The following is a 17,448-nucleotide window of genomic DNA, read 5'->3' on the forward strand; positions in this document are numbered from 1 at the left end:
ATGACATCTGTAACATGTATAATCAACACATTTTGTTGGGACCATCAATATAAAGTGATATCCAATGGTTTACTAATGTGGTAGAAAGACAAAAACCAAAACACATCCTTTAAGCCACTTCCATACTTTTTGTCATTGATTGGACTTTACATGAAACAATTATAATTGCATTCTGCTAAATGAGACATTTTTAAAGGTTATTTTCAATTGAGGCATTACATTTTATTCCATTTTTTTTTTAATCTGTGGAAATATCACTAGTTTTACTTTAGTTTGAGAGTAGGTATCAAGACACTAATTTCACCAAGAGCCAATACCCCCTTTCACACATACAGACCTTTCCGGAAAATTACCGGCAATTTTCCGGAAAGGTTGTATGTGTGAACAGGCCCTTTTTGAAACACCGGTAAATTCGTTCTGGCTATTTTCCGGAAAGAGAAGTTGTAACATTACCGGTAATTTGCCGGAATGCTGCGCTGTGTGAATGCAGAAGGAAGATTGCCGTTATAAGCGCTTCCACGTCTAGAACGGGCTGACGTGAGACACCTGCTTTAGCCAATCAGAACAGTCAGACGCATTCATGTGCGCTCGGTTTATGAGAATAAAAGCCTTTGAATATTTTTTCCAGACACCTTTAGCTGCTAAATGTTAGTCAGATAATGTTTCTATGTTCCTTCTTAATGCTAACTGTGTAAATAATTATCGATAAAATGTTTATGATAATCCGTTGTTTGTTTACCTTCAAGCTTTGCGTGTGCCCGTGAGCGCCCATAGTGCCAGCACACACACATATCATGAACATCTCGACATGCAAAAGTGTTTCCCTATGTTTTCATTAGAGTTGTACTCAATACTGATCCATCGGAAGAATTTGTAATGTAGTCAAATGTTTACAAACACAAGCGCAGCCGTTTAGAGGTCATTTCTAGTTAATGATGTCAGAATTTACCGGCATTTTGCGATAGATGAATGCTCTTTTCCGGAAAAATTCCGTAACGTCCTCGCCTGTGTGAACAGCGCTTTTGGGAATATACCGATAAAGTAGTTCCGGAAATTTTCCGGATATTTACCGGTATCACTGTGTGAAAGGGGCTAATGTTGTGACCAACTACACAGTACACAGAAGTCACACAAAATTTCCAGTTACCTGGATTCCCACTGAAACGACTCAATTTGGCCTGCAAAACTTTAATGAACAACGATAAATGTAACCACACTTCAAGTGTGGCTTCATAGTCTTTCTACACCCTCAAAACTGATCTTACACCAATCCATCAAACACTCCACCAGAGCTTCCTCTAGCATGTGTAAGATTAAAAACTAAATAGTTAGAGATTAACTGCGGTCACCTCAGAGACAAACGCCATACCACAAGCTGTTTCTGTGGCGATTTGCTGTTTGGCTTCAAGAGTGCCTCGATACAATAAAAGTCTTTCAGACCTTAACAAGCTCCACTCGCCGTCATGGAGCTATTGTGTACCAGCTGAGAGTCTGCATGTTTGTTTCTTTGTATATTTGCTGAATATATTTTTTTTTAATAAATTGTGGCTTTCGAGATACTTATATTGTGTGCGTATGTGCGACTAAGTGTGCCCGTGTGATGAATGGTGCGTTACAGGGATAAGTACTCAATAACAGCTGACACCGTCTTGCCCTCTGCCCTTCCTACACAAAAGCCCCTGATTATATTATTGTTTGACTGCTGCCCCTCGCTCTGGCTCACACACACAGACTCACCAACTCCCCTTGAGCCCCCACAGCCAACATAATTACCACTATTGTGCACCAGACACACACAAACTGACAGGCACACAAAGACGCACGCACCCTGAGATGCTCACGTGCACACACAGCATTTTGACAAAGACGCTGCTTCTGAGATGCAGACGTAAGAGACGACGTGACCTCCAAAATATGGATGCATGCGCAAGTACAGATTCTGTTTATAATGGTATCTAACAATCCTTCAGCGCTTAGGTAGAGTTTAATAATACAACACAAGTGTACTGTCTGTGTTTGCCTCTCCTAAGTAGGATGTGTGCATGAGAAAGCCCAAGGTTGCGTTGTCTAGTTGAAGTTCGCTGGCTAAAAGTGTATCATCGTTGCATTTCAAAGCAATTTTTGACCTGACATAGGTGGGGGGGTCATTGAAAATGCTGATTCGTCAGATCTTTGCAGAATGACAAATGTCGCTTAAAGCTAGCATGCTTCGTTTTAGAGTACTGCGACCTCTTTCAAAGAGCAGGGGGGACGGGGGTGGCACTCAACGTACTGTCCTTTAACTGTTAATCTTTAATGGGTAGTTTCTGTTAGCGCACTCAGACCAAAACTAGCTGTGAAATGGCTGTGGTTGCATGAGTGGAGAGAGGCCATACGAGGAGAGACGGAGTGAAAAAAAGGGGGTTTTGTTGAGAGGGAAGGTTAAGTGGAAGAATGGAACAATTCTCTGTCGTGGCTGTGTTTACATGCCCGCACGCGCATGCAGACAAATGTAGCCATTAATGTGGCCTGTCTCTCTTTCTCTCTCTGCCTCTGTTTCTGTCGTTTTCTTAAAAACTACACCCACCCCCCCTGTGCCCAACCTGTCCTTGACAGATTGTCTATGCTCACCACTCTCGGAGATGCCCCCAAAACACACACCTGCTAAAACCACTCTGGCACCACTTGCTTTCACTTACTCTTACTTTCTCTCATCTTCTAGTTTCTGCTGAAAAAAGGGACTTTGTAGTCAAGGACAAAATAGATGATCACCTTGTATAAAGGAGGATCATCATTGCACAAATGCATCAAATATATAATACATACATATATAATGCAGGGATGGGATTCGTCTGTATAAATACATATTTCTGTATTTTCTGAGCTCAATGGGGGGATCCCTGTAATTTGCATAAATCCAAAGTTTATCTTTTCTTATTTTCATTTATATCATCTTCTTTTTTGTCCTCGGCTGATCACATGCCTGATAATGTCATGTTATGTGAACACGAAAAAGCAATTTTTGAGCAGATTAAATCCCAATATGTAACATTTTTTTGTTACGGCCTCATTTTTTAGGAATGAAGCTTTTTTATTGCACTAATTTATTTGCCCACAGTGTAAAAATACTTGCCTGGTCTACTGTTTTGCAGTCAAAAAATAACCAATGTGCAACAATAAAAGACTGTTTGTGGGTACACTTGTGGGTAGTGGATAAAGTCTTCGGGAGAGAAATTGTGGAGGCATTGAACAGTGATGAAATGTTCTAGTAGACGTCTTGACCACCGGTGTTAAGTCTGTTAAATATTCTAAAGGCTATGCATTCTGCTTTACACACACTAATCATTTTTCTTCCACTTTCATCAAATGGTAAAGTTTTGTTCCTCCCCACTGGCTTTCTTGGTTTGGGACTTGTGGAGCTGCGCATCGATGGATTTTCTCTTCAGTGTCTGGACTTTCAGCATTGAAAATGAAACCACACTGAACTGAACTAAACTGAACTTCAACTCTGAAAACTGGACTGACCGTTTCAGTTTACTAGAACTTCTATGTTAAGCTGCTTTGACACAATTTACATTGTAAAAGTGCTTTAGGAATAAAAAAAAAAGATGAATAATTATTTGCATCAAAAGAGAATACAGTTTTTAGTGCTGGTGATGTAGAATATAACTTTTAGTGCTGGTGATGTTCAGGAGGGGATATGAGAGTTTTACTGTGTAAGTGTGTGTGTCAGGACAGAGGTGAGTGCCCCATGTGTGTGTATAATTGTTTAATAGGCTGAGAACACACAGGCACACCCCAGGGGTCTGCTCTGGGCCCATTTTGATTCCAGAGGAGCAGAGCGAGGGAAAGGAGATCGATCAGCCTTTCTGTCTGAAACTGACACCATTTATTATGCACACACACACACACACACACACACACACACACACACACACACACACACACACACAAACACACACACACACACACACACACACACACACACACACACACACACACACACACACACACACACACACACACACACACACTTACAGAGTCTTTACCTAAAATGGGACAAAAAACGTCTATGGAAGATATATAAAGGTAATTATATACACATTATATACACATTTTATCTAGTCAAAAATGCTAAGACATATTTTATACTTTCATACTTCATATATCTGGATAATAATAATTATAACAATAATAATAATAGGGAAAGAGAAAGTTTCACCATATTTAGCTAACATTTGTCACAATTTTGGGAAACTTTCAGTATTTCTTCATATACAAGTGCTTGTAAGTGTGGAAAGATGGACAGAGGAAAAGAGAACCTTTCATTTGCAGTAGACATGTGGCTTTAGCCATCTGTTGACATGGTCTAAATTAATTAGCTGAACTCATTACAATTTTGCGAGAGGCCTCTAGCTTTAATGAAACAGCCTGTGGACACAAGCAGATATCTCTCTTCTTGCTTCTCTCCATCATCGAGATATATACAATGATATGAATTTGTGAGCTATTTAACATTGTCTTCTTTGCATATATGGATTTCTTTGTTTGTTTCCAACATCTGGTGAAAATTTCAAGTCAGCGGCACCTTTAGAAATATGTTTTCTAGGAAAAACAGTGACGTGTTGAATACTTATTTCATGGAATATTAATCAATATGCATTTACATTACAATAAATACACAAAAAAATACATTTACTCACATAGGTTTGCATTACTCACACATGAAAATGAGCCAAACTAATTAAATCAAGCAAACGCATGAATAAACAGCCAATTGGGAAACATTTCATTAAAAATAATAACAATAAAAAGGCCTATAGACAAGTCTAAATGATTTTTAAAAGTTCCTGCTGACTAAGTGATTTAATATATATCACAAATATTTTACGATTTACAAAAGATTCTCTGCATTTATGTAATGTTGTTTTTATATATTTATAACATGTTGTATTATATATATAATATTTTGTAAAATACAAAATGTAATAATTTAATAAATTTATTAATTAACAAAATTCACAAAATTTAATAATTAAATTTAATAAATTTAATAAAATTTCTTCCTAATTTCAATTATGCTGTGACATTTACTTTCATTTTTAGACAAAAAATAACAATTGTTTCAGAACACTTCAGAAGAGTTACCAATAAAGTAAAATAAGCTAACAGTCTTTGTATAATTTGGTATTGCACTTATTCCAACAGATTTATAAATCTGACAGATTTGCTAACAGACACACCTTTCCATTTTAGCCATACTGTTGCTATGTGTCTACTTTTTCTATCTCTCTCTCTCTTTCTCTCTATCCAGAGGGAGTGCTCAGTCAGTAGCACCAAAGACACAACAGATGGGACTCAACATCATCCATGAGAGAGAGAAAGAGAGAGAGAGGGAGAGAGAGAAGCATTTATTATTTACACCACTCCATATTGGAATATTAATGCTAAAAGCAATCGGGCGACTCTTCATTAAATTAACTGGAGATGCAGAGAAAAGGAGAGAGAGGGAGGCAGAGAAAGGGGAGAAGGCACATGCTGTTAAAAGGCCCTAAAATTAGTGAAGCAAAAATGAATCCATTAAGGCTTCCATTCTCTCCTCTCTTCCTCTTCCTCTCTCACTCCTCTCCCCTGCACACCTCACACGCTCCCATTAAAAACTGCTGCCCTGGCAGCACGTGCACACTTAAAGCTGTTTTTCCATGTCTTTCCAGAAATATGCATTTCTGTGCTGTCCCCTTAAGTGCCTGCTCAAAATTTAAACATGCATTTGGTGGCCCATACTTTCTCTGCTTCCATTTACCCCCTCTTTTTTTCGCTATATCTATATCTTATCTATTCTATCCATTTTTTTTAATCCCTCCTTCATCCAAATGGCATTTTTCTATAGATTACGCAGATGTGGATGTGGCGAGGGTGCATCTGGCTTTACGGCACAGAATATGCGGAATCGTTAGTGGTGCTCATATTTATGCACGTACACAAACACACGGGCATGCCAGTCGGCAATGTCTGCTTGGCAACACGGTGCGTGTGTGTACAAGCCGTCTTCCTATTAGCTGAGCGCTGGTACGCGCTGTTGACTTATCAAGAGCGGAAAAAAAAAACATACATTTAATCTCCCTGGCATTACACATTGACGCTCCAGTTACAAGCTCACTGCCTGCTCTTCAAATTGTGTGTTTGTGTGTGTAAGGTTTTTCCAGTGCAAAGAACACCAAATGTCCTCACAAGGACAGTAAAACCTTAACTCAACCATCCAACCAATGGTGTAAGGTTTAGTTTTGAAAAGTAGACGGTAGAAAATATCATTAGTTCAGTATAAAAACAATGAATGTCAATCAAACTTCCACACAGATACAAAAATGTGTCTGCAAATGTGCATTTCCCTGCATAAGGGTGACAATCTATCCTGTTTAAGGGTCCTGAACACGCATACGCACACACAAAGGGGCCGAATCAATTCCAATTTCCTAGGTGTTCATTTGAATGATTGGGATGGCAGGGTTGAGATGGAGAGCCAGGCACACACACACAAACACACACACACACACACACTCATTTAGACAGACAAAGCAGTGTTCTGGCTGTCTGGGTTATGGGTCACATCAGGTTTAACCTTTACGCAACATGAAAAAAAAAAAGAAGGACAAGAGAACGGCTTAAAATGCAGACCCTTACTAAACACCAAAAATAGAGCGAGAGAGCAAGAGACACAGCCTTTTTTCAAACAACATGTAAATATCAATGCAAGATTATGTAAATATCAATGTGACTTGTTTGTTAGTGTGTTTGGGTAGCTCGGTGCATTAGCGCACTGGCCTCAGGGTTGGTCCCATGAGAGGATTATTGATTTTAATGGCAGATATGCTGCTATCAGAAAGATGTCATATCGCACAGATTCCTAATCTGAGCATGAAACCACCCTGCAGTGCTGCCACCCCCAAAACAAACCCACAAATCAATATCAAAACACACAAACTGACCCATGTGCATGCACCAAAAATCGACTCTGTCACATACATAATGTACACGCCTATATGACAAATAAATCTGCATACACATCCCAACATACTGTAAGAGTTGCTATGGCACCCGCTACATATGTGTGATGTGGCTGCTGTTAGTCTCAAAATAAAACTGGGTTATTCAGATCTGACTGTTTGCAGTGCTAAGCTTTGCATTAATACTCACACTACTGCAGCTTTTAATGAGCTCAGCTGTTTCTGAAATAATGCTTTGCTACTGAAACACGTTTGGCAAGAAGTGCTCACATAAAAGCAAAAAGATTTCATTGAAAACGACGGATATCTGCTTTAAAATGGATTTGATATCAATTGTCATTGATCATCTCTGGTGTGACTATTGGATTGGTTGGCTGCTGAAAATTATGTCGTTATTGACTGAAAATCATTACTCTCATTTCATTTCTGTGTGTGGATAATAAAACTTGGTGTAACAAGAAGTGCTGTACCAAAGTGACACCAAATAGCATTGATTTTTACTGCGTTTTGCAATGTAGCACATTTAAATAAGCTCTGAAACATCAATTAGTATAGGCTTGATGTATTTTTATTTTATTTTTTACTGTACTTCACGTTCCAAACATACATTTAAAAACACTTTTTTAAAAAAATGGTAGCATCAACTAATCCACTTGTGATGTCACACGAAGCGGTTTCTGGGTCCAGGCGCTCTGTCTAACTGAATAAGGAGACAATGTTATATTTTCAAAAAATCAGAGACTGTTGTGTACACCATTATTTTAAATAAAATTTAATTTATTGTGATAGAACTAAAAGGGGTCGTAAACAAATATGTTCTCAATTCAAATAAGTAGCGACTAGGACCTAGAAACAGTATTCCATACGTCATGACTTGAATAGAAATATGAATCGAATGATTGAATTGCATAATGGGAGGTTTATGTCTGCTTTGATTTTTCATCTCGAAAATTTAACTGTCTAGTTCTACAAAATTACCTAGTAGTTTGAATCAAAATATTGCATAATCATTTTTTTTTTAAAGAGAGAACTGAAAATGTGAAATAATTTATCAGTTTATTACTATGCTTCTACAAGTTTATATTTCAAGCAATTTTAACTGTAGTGTGTTGTTTCTCACCCAATTCCAAGTTTTAACATTGAAAAACTTTTCAGTCAATTGCAACTTAAAGTTTGGCCTGTTTCTCACACAAACAAATCAATACCTACATAAAGTTGCTTAGCTACAAAAACCTTGCTATCTACCTTTACACATTATTCTGTATGAGCATATGCAAGTAGGGGTGAGTGGGGAGTGGGACGAATGCAGAGCTGGGTCGATAAACAATATTATATCGAATCGCGATAAAATTTATGTCAATAACAACGATAAGCTCTGGACTTTTTACTTTATATTGATCTAAGAGCCAATCACACAGCAGAAATGTTTAACAATGTTTAACAAAAGTGTGTTGATATTAGAGATGTACCAAACTTTCTGCCATGAAAAATTGATCAGCCGAAAATGTTTTGCCATTTAATAGACCCTCTTATTTTTGTGGCTTCAGTCATTGTCGTGGTACTCTTTTAAATGTGGATGCATTAACAACTTATATAAATATATATGTATCATTATTGTTCAATATGGAAAATAATTATCGAGATTACATTTTTGCTATATCGCCCAACCCTAGATGAAAGTAAGAAAGCGATTCTCTCTAAGCCCTGACAACATTTGCTTTTTAGGGTTTAACAGCACATTCAGCATGCAACCATTGATGAAGCTGCCAAATATTATGGGATTTTGAGGCCGTGTCCTGCAGTTAGCTCCAAATTTCAGTTTTTAAGTTCAAATGATTTAAGCAGTTCTTTTTTCCTTATTATGTTATTATGTTCCTTATATGCATGTGTTTCTCTTTACATGCATCACACTAATGATCAATCTACAGGTTATTTAGTGCAACAACACATCCTTGTGTTTGAAATGTCTGAGTTTTTCAGCTTAAAAGTAAATCAGATTTAAATGGCAAAAGTTTCTGTAGGGACGAAAGCAACTGTTATTTATGTCTCATTGCTAATAGCAATACATTATTTTTTGCTTCCACATTAGAGTTTGCAGTGTTTGGATTCAGATGTTTTTTTTTTTTTTTTTTGTTTTTTTGTTTTTTAATAATGCATATTGCCATTGATAATTAAAAATAAATAGTTTAAAATTTTAACATATTCAATTGCTTTTGAAACATTTGACAGATATTTAATTTAAAATGAAAATGCAGTTTAATATTGTTTTTTTTTTTTTAAATAAAAGACTAAATATATTTGCAGTTAACATTAACAAGGTCATTGTCAGATACATTTAAAATAAACAAGATTAAGCCAGAAAAATCTAGCTAATATTGCCATGTTACTTTTATCCCACCCTTGTGTTACTTTCGTCCCTGCCTATGGGGTCAAAAGTAACAATGTACAACTTTAGTTTAAAGTGAAGTTTTAAGTGAAGTTATAATGGAGTTGCTTTACATTGATACAAAATAACAGCTGATTTTGATAGAGCACTCTAGCAAATATATATTTCTGCTCAAAACCTTATCTTTTAAAATTTGGTTTGTTACTTTTGTCCCAACTCTCCTCTACTTGACAGCCAAGTAGCCAAGTTATCACAACACTGACAAAATAACAGCATTTTTAGCCATCTTCCATGTAAATGGGGATCATTTGACTGTGCTATATTCAGGAATTTGGTGTATTATTGTCACATAAACAAATGTTTACTTAGCAATCCAGTCTATAATATCTGGTTTGTGTTGTCCATACCTATAAATATAATACACAAGCTGTATTGCTCTGCTCATCTTAATGGAGAGAAAGAACAAAAAGTGCATGTGGTGGTGATGAAGGGGAGTGGGGGCATTTAGTCGGCCATCTGGCAGAACCTAGGGCTGTTTTTACCCCATTGCCCACATCTCTCCCTCTCCCTCTCCCTCTCCCTCTCTCTCTCTCTCTCTCTCTCTCTCTCTCTCTCTCTCTCTTACCCGATTTCCCTTTTGCTTACAGACACTGCAGTAAATGCAAATGGTCTACAAAGCAACTAGAAAGAGCTGCAGAGAGTAGACTCATACACAACATCAACACGCTCTCACAAAGACCCAAATTAGGTTAATGGAGATGAACTGTAATTGATGCCATGGCTGATGTAGACCACACACACATGCACCCTCCTTTACACTGAACAGGCCAGAGGGGTGGAGAGAGGAAGATAGGTGGATGAGAAAGACAAAAGGGATAGATAGATGGATGAATTATGAAGAAGGGGGAAATCAGTGGGAGGTAAAACTGAAGGAGCTCCAAGCGTGCCGCCAAAGTCTTGTCACATCAATAAAACTCATTCCCAAGCTGAACCGAAGAGAAAAGAGGGGGATCGATGGAAAGATACTGGAAAACGAAAGAGAGCCGGGGATTCGCATGAGTGAGCAGACACAGGTCAGGTCAGGAAATAAAATAGCAAGACGTTGTGAAGAACAGAGTGCGCACTTTACTAGATAAATATACGCTTACACCTCTGCGCGTTCCCACTCACACGCACAAAAACAAACATTCACACCACAATCTACACGTACATATCAGACCAAGAGGTTGTGATATTATAGCCCAGGAAGATATGCTTCAACTTAGGGAGAATTTACACAACACTATGAATAAAATATTTTGGGTTTTGGTCAGTCTTTTACCCATTGATAGCATTTTGAGGTGTCTGTATAGCCCAAACGATTCAAATTTGTGAAAAATGTCATGTCTAGAGTTTAACTTGTTAGGTCAGTCATGCACAGATACAACTCTTGTGGACAACATAACTGTTTTTGCACAATTTCATAGTGTTTCTTTTGAAAGTAGCATCATCACCTACTGGCCCAGCATGCATTGTGTTCTGTAAAGCCCAATTAACACTACCTATGCTAAAGGTAGCAGATGTGGGCAAACACCTGGTTAATGCATGTGTTTTCTTATAAGGGAAGGGGTAGTTCTTAGTCTTAGAGGTAGTTAAAAAAAGGGGTTGTTCTAAAGAAATGAAGATTCAGTAATTAATTACCCCATGTTATTTCAAACCCCTGAAAATCCTCTTTTTGTCTTCTGAAAACAAAATAAAAATAAGATATTTTAGATAATAGTCCAGGCTAGTTCAAAGTCCAGAAAATTACCAAACAGTCAAAACAGTCGGTACATCTTCTGGTTCAATTAAAATATTATCAAATAATTTTGTGAAGACATAAAGCAAAAATAATCTTTTTTTAAGAGTTTCTTCTCTTCAGTGTCAGTATAGGTTGCTCTTTTATGAATGTTGTGTGCTTTGTTTGCCACACTCGATCACACTGCTGATTTATTACCTCGAATAAACCTGTGCGCTTTCAAACAGAGGAAGTCACATGTGGGCATCAGTGCTCACAAACTATACACTCAATAAATATACTGACACAGAGGATAATAAATTGTTGTTTAAAATGAAGGGAACGGTGGTCATCTCAAAAACATTGCAAGAACTAGATGCTTTGTTTCCAGTGAGGACTTTGTTAATGGTTTTATCACCAGCAGGGTGAATTACTGTAACAGCCTCCTCATTGGCCTTCCCCAAATGACAGTCAGACAGCTCATCTAGAATGCTGCTGCCAGAAGTCGGTCCAGAATCAGAAATTGGAGCACATCACACCTGTCCTCAGTCTTTACATTGGCACCTAGTTACATTCAGACTAGATTTTAAAGTTTTGTTAATTGTCTATAAATCACTAAATAGCCTAGGACTTCATTACATTACAGATATGCTAGCTAAATACAAACCTAATAGATCACTCAGATTCCGAGAGTTTAGTCAAAGCAGGGTGCCAAGTCCCACAGATTGCATTATTATGTTTTTTTTTCTTCATTTCTTTAATACCTTAAAATCTTTTTAACACATTTTTATTATCTGTTTTTAATCACTTTTATTCTTTGTTGTTGTTGTTTTTTTACACTTGTCTCTTTTGTCTCATTTCTGTTTATGTAAAAGACTTTGAATTACCAATGTGTATGAAATGTTCTATATAAATAAACTTGCCTAATCTTGCCTATGTGTATTTTTGCAACTTTATGATAACCAAGTTAAACCACTGAAGGCATATGGTCTGATTTGAGAATATTTGTTGGCATTTATTTGGAAATTTGAATGAGCCAGGAGCATTGCAGTCTAGAGGATTAGAAAGTTCTCAGATTTGATCCAAAAAAATCTTAATTTTAAGATTGTTTAAGATAAACAAAGGTTTCAGGCAATTTGAATTACATGAAAGTGAGTAATTAATAACAACATTTTTAAATTTTTTAGATGAACTAAGCCTTAAACCCTTTGAGCAGTAAGTTATTTTTTGTCCCTCGAGAAATACACATATGTGAAATTTAGCAATTTCAAATCAAAATGGCAATACGTCAAGTTCCTTTTAATTGAAGCTGGATGCGTTGTCATGGAAACATGCAGTGTAAAGTTTTAAAGCTTTTAAAAATCTTACTTCAGGGAGACAGATATTCTAAACTTACCAGTGAAAAGGTTAAGCTGGGCTTACACTTTGAGATTTTTAATAATCCTTTACGATTGTAGCTTGTCACACTGTATGATTATGATCACCATGTCGCCCCCATGTAAGATCTCAGTTGTCATAATGCCAGGTTTGGAGCTCCTATTGGTTATTGGCTTGACAGTAATTGCAGTTGAAGTTACTCTGCAGAAAAGTTTCTTAAATCTTTAAGCACTGTCAGAACTTTATCAGAGTTTAAATCGGATCACAATGGTCATTAATCAGCTAAACAAATTATTAAAGCCACATATTTTAATCTAGGAGTATATTTTTTTTAATGTTTTTTTTTATCTTTTTAGGATTTTAAGAATCTGTCATGGCTGTTGGAATACAAATTTCTAAAAAGTTAAATCTAGTTTCCAATTAAATAGTTTATAACTAAAAAGTTACGTACATTGTGCTTTACATTGAAACGTCACTGTATAAAAATGCTGGGTTCGACAATTGGTTTGAAAGAATTAAATTAACAAATTTAAGTGTATGGAACATAAAACAATTAAGTTGTCCCAAACCTCAAGAATTGTGTTGTTTCAGCTTATTTTATATAAGTAGTTTAAACAAACACCATTTATTTGAGTGTACTGTGAAAGAACGAGTCTGAAAATTGTTTATATCTAAAAAAGTTTTTACATTTGAAACTGCTGTCGAAAAAAAAAAAAAAAAAAACAAGTTCCAGGGTAGTTTCCCCAAGTATCAGGGTGGGTGAAACATTAGAGTCCGAAAAAGACTCTAGACAAGTGTGGGTTGGGCTGTAGACATGCTGTAACCGGATAACTGCCAATTTAGCATGTTCAGTTGGCCAAAACTAAGCTACAGTAGATACTGACAGGGGCAAAACACTAATTCGCCAAAGTTCCTGTTGACATAGGACAGTAGACATGAATGCATAAACCTTTTGAAGTCATTGTCATCTGCTCAAAACATTGGTTTCAAATGTCGCTATTGTCCGGGGAAATCAGGTGAGGTACTATATGAAACAGATATGCTATAGTTTTTTAAAATCAATCACAAGCAAACTTTTTGTCACTTTAGGCAAAAACCTTGGCATAATGGGCAGTATGATCTCGTTGCGGTATGGAAAAGGACAGGAACATCACAAATATAACATGTGCAAGAGATGATCTCAAAAAGATAGACAGGAGTGGAGGGAAGAAGGACAGGAAAAAGACACGAGGAGCGAATGAATGTGAGTCTGTTTTCCTCTCAAATAAACAAGGCAAGCTCTTGTCTATCAGAGAATGAGAGAGGGAGAGCGATACAGAGGGCACTCAGTGTCTAGAGAGGAAAAAATACATGGGCATTCAAAAACACTGAGGTGGGTGCAACTGAAAAAACAAAAAAAAAAAATAGAGAGAAAGACAGAGAAGGTCATGAGGTGAATGAAGGAGAAGCAGCGGAGGACGATACTCTGCAGGAAGAGTGAAAGAATGAGACAAACAAATAGCTGATGCATGCGCATACACAGAATGAACATAAGAAAATATGGTAACACTTTACAATAAGGTTCATCAGTTAATGCATTTACTAACATGAACTAATCATGAACAACACTTGTACAGCATTTATTAATATTAATTGAACATTTACTAATGCATTATTAACATCCAAGTCCATGCTTGTTAACATTAGGTAATGCACCATCAGTTAACATAAACTAATAATGAACAACTGTATTTTCATGAACTAACGTAAAATAAAACATGAACAAATACAGTAGTAGATTTATTGTTCTTTGTTTGTTCATGTTAGTAAATGCATTAATTAACATTAACTAATGAACCTTATTGTAAAGTGTGACCGAAAATATAAATAAAAAGTGGAAAACTCAATGCTAGAACTCCAACTACAAAACTACTAATGGTCTGATTCACATTACAGAGTAGTTTGCCCAAGCAACACATATTTAGTAATAGCTATACAGTATGACTTAAAGACTTAAAGTCATTTAGTTATTTAAAAATATTTATTTAGTTAATAATCCATAGATATTTATATTGGATGTTGCCTTCACTATTGTCTTGTATTGGAAGGAATGCGTCAATAGAGCTGCCATTTTAGTACAGGGTAAGGCTCATTTGAAATGTATGTGGGACCAAGCTGCAGTGGAGGACTGGCCATCTGGATCCATAGATATGTAAACATTAGGGATGCAACGGTTCTCGGTAAAAAAAGCATATTGTTTTGTTGTCCTCCCACTGTTCGGTGCATCCTGTGATCCGCACTTCAGACTAAATATTATTAATATTGGTTTGTTAATAAAAACAACCTCAACAAATCAGTTCTGCCTTTGTATGCTTCCCATTACCTTTCACACTCATTGCACATGCGAAGACCTGTCCAGTCACCTCTTAGTATGTAAATCTGTTGTTGACATCAAGTTTCCTCATGTGTCAGTGTTTGTGTGTGGAGTTTCTGTGGGTTTCAGCATGGCAAGTATAGAAGACACAGAGCAAATGCGCAGGTGAGGGCAAATCACAGCGCATTGCTGTCAGTGTTTCAACAGACACTCAGTGTAAATTCAGACAGATACGAAAACATAACAAAAGCCTATTTGTTGTTGCTACGATCACTGACTGTTGCCTAGATCCGTAGTTACTAACAGCCAGATTGAGGTCCTTGTCCAGATCCAGAACAGCGTTCCATATAGATGCGGAAATACATCAGGTCTGTTACTTCAGTCCCACTTCTGCTGGGTGTTCTTTCACACCCGATCACTCCCACTATTCACCCTGTTTTCCTGCTGTCTGCTAAGAAAAGTTTTCTTCTCGACTGACTGTTTTTCGCTAAATTAAGAGTAAAGAGTAGAACAATCCCTCTTTGCTTAAGTTTTATTCACTATGATGGTGCTGATAAGTGAAAATGTGCTGTTTGGAATCATACAAAAATCATAAAGAAATCAAAAATAAAAATGTGCTGTAGTATTGGCAATGCAAGCATAAAGTAAACAGAAGTAATCAATGCTTTAAAAGTGCTCAAAAGTTAAGATGTGTTGACAATTATTATCTGCATAATTGGTTGAGTCGAGGTGTAAAATAGAAAAAGGGGAAATTTTCTCTGTATTTTCTTAAGCAATTGATTGGCCTACTTTTAATGTGAGAACATGCAAATCTACAGTCATACGCGCCATGTATTGTTCTTTGAATTGTTCTGTCGGCATTTTTTTTCTAAGCATAGCACAGACCATACCATACCTAAACTGTAACCCTAAAACCATGATACACATCGAACAGTGAGTATATTGAACCATTTCACCCCTAGTAAACATATATACCTATATACATGATATTTTTATGATCTGGAGTTTTCATGGAACTTGCATGAAAATGTATTCATCCTTCCTTTCTGTTAAATTGATTGAAATCCATGTCCTAAAATACATCCTCCTCTCCTGCTTTCACTAATTTTAACGGTGGAGCGATTCAGTTTTGAGTGAATCTCCATTATGAATTCGTCTGAACCATCAATGTCCCCATGTCTCAATGTGCATATCCACCTTACTGATCTAAATGATGTATAACATTTGTAATATTCTATAGTTTAGGTTGGACAGTATGCACATTGAAGCGCAGGCACTGAAATGTTATCAGGCACCATTTTAAGTTACTTCAAAAACTAGCCGTTACTTAACTTAGCTGACAATAATACAAGTTTCTGGCATCAGCGTCTTACTGTCATATTTAATTTACGTAGTTTGCTGATTCTATACAAACAAAACTAGCGTAAGCCTAGAATTTAGTGCAAGTTGGTGCTACTTTGCTTTATGGTAAATGCAGTAAGTGACTGTATTATCATAAATTACGTTACTTGTTGAGCACAAAAGTTTGTAACATGCAAAAACGTAAAAAAACTAAATCTTACATATGAAATGTTCTGCCCTTTTGCTTTGTTTTCTTTGTTTGCTTGTTATTACACCCATACGCTGCGCAAAAGTCCAGCATCTTCACATTGGCCTAATTCTTAACTAGTGTGATTGAATGACTTGTCCTGGGGGAGCATTGTACAAATGCACAGGGTTCATATGTGATATCTAGTGTAGTCTACAGTTTGTAATAAAGGTGGGTGAAGGTGGGGCAAATACTGCTCAAACAAACTGTTCCAACATCATCGTTAGAAGAAAGAATGACATGCACATCAACAAACAAATAAAGATGTTAATATCTCAAAGTATCTCAAATGGTTTGTTCAAGGATCAGGTCTATGTAAACTTTTCCTTTCTGAGACTCTGCTCTGATTGGTCAGTTGACCGTCTATTGTAATTGGTTACAGCATATATCTGAAAACCAACTGCATACTCGTACTCATACTCATAGTCGGCTCTTATATAAACAGTGAAAAGAACAGTAACAATGGTGGCAGTTCTATAAGTGCTGTTTATTTCTCAGCTGTAACTTAAAGCTAAATTCTAGAATAGGATATTGTACCTTGTAAAGACATCTTTCTTGGGGACTTTTCACATGTGTTAAAATAGTCATACATCTTGCATGTTTCAGCATCCAGATCTTGCTTTATGCTAGCAAGACTGTGAGCATTCAGCTGTTCAGCAAATGCATCAAGAACAATCTGTTCCAACGTACGCAGAAAGACTAACCGTGTACCAGTCAGCGAGTGTATGCGTGTGTGTTTTGTGTGTTTGTTGTGCATGGCAAGCGGTCATGCTCTGATGCCCTAGGCCTTGTATTAAAGGTATGGTGACTGCAGAGGAGATGTGTTTGTGTGTGCGTGAATGTGTTTGAGGAGGTGGAGGGGGTTTGTGGTGGTCTCTCTAGAGAGTTTGTATCAAGGCTAGGCTGGTTTTCAACTGAAATGTATATGAGATTCAAATTACATGCCTGCTCTTCTCTTTTCTCCACCCCTCCTCCCTCCGCTTTCTCTTTCCTTCTCTTCCTCTC

The 17,448-nt window shown here is 36.9% G+C and overlaps 1 protein-coding gene and 1 long non-coding RNA gene across 11 annotated transcripts in view; one reads left to right on the top strand and one right to left on the bottom strand.

The window, feature by feature from the left end:
* dscaml1 (Down syndrome cell adhesion molecule like 1) overlaps nt 1-17,448 on the bottom strand; it is a 162,023-nt gene that overhangs the window by 97,948 nt on the left and 46,627 nt on the right. The gene's annotated exons all lie outside the window — the stretch shown is intronic.
* LOC141377788 (uncharacterized) lies at nt 9,131-15,228 on the top strand. Its single transcript, XR_012390664.1, has 3 exons — nt 9,131-13,249; nt 13,293-14,062; nt 14,377-15,228. It is a non-coding gene; the product is annotated as an uncharacterized lncRNA (long non-coding RNA).

Source organism: Danio rerio, chromosome 15, assembly GCF_049306965.1.
Source record: "Danio rerio strain Tuebingen ecotype United States chromosome 15, GRCz12tu, whole genome shotgun sequence".
Classification (NCBI taxonomy): Eukaryota; Metazoa; Chordata; class Actinopteri; order Cypriniformes; family Danionidae; genus Danio; species Danio rerio.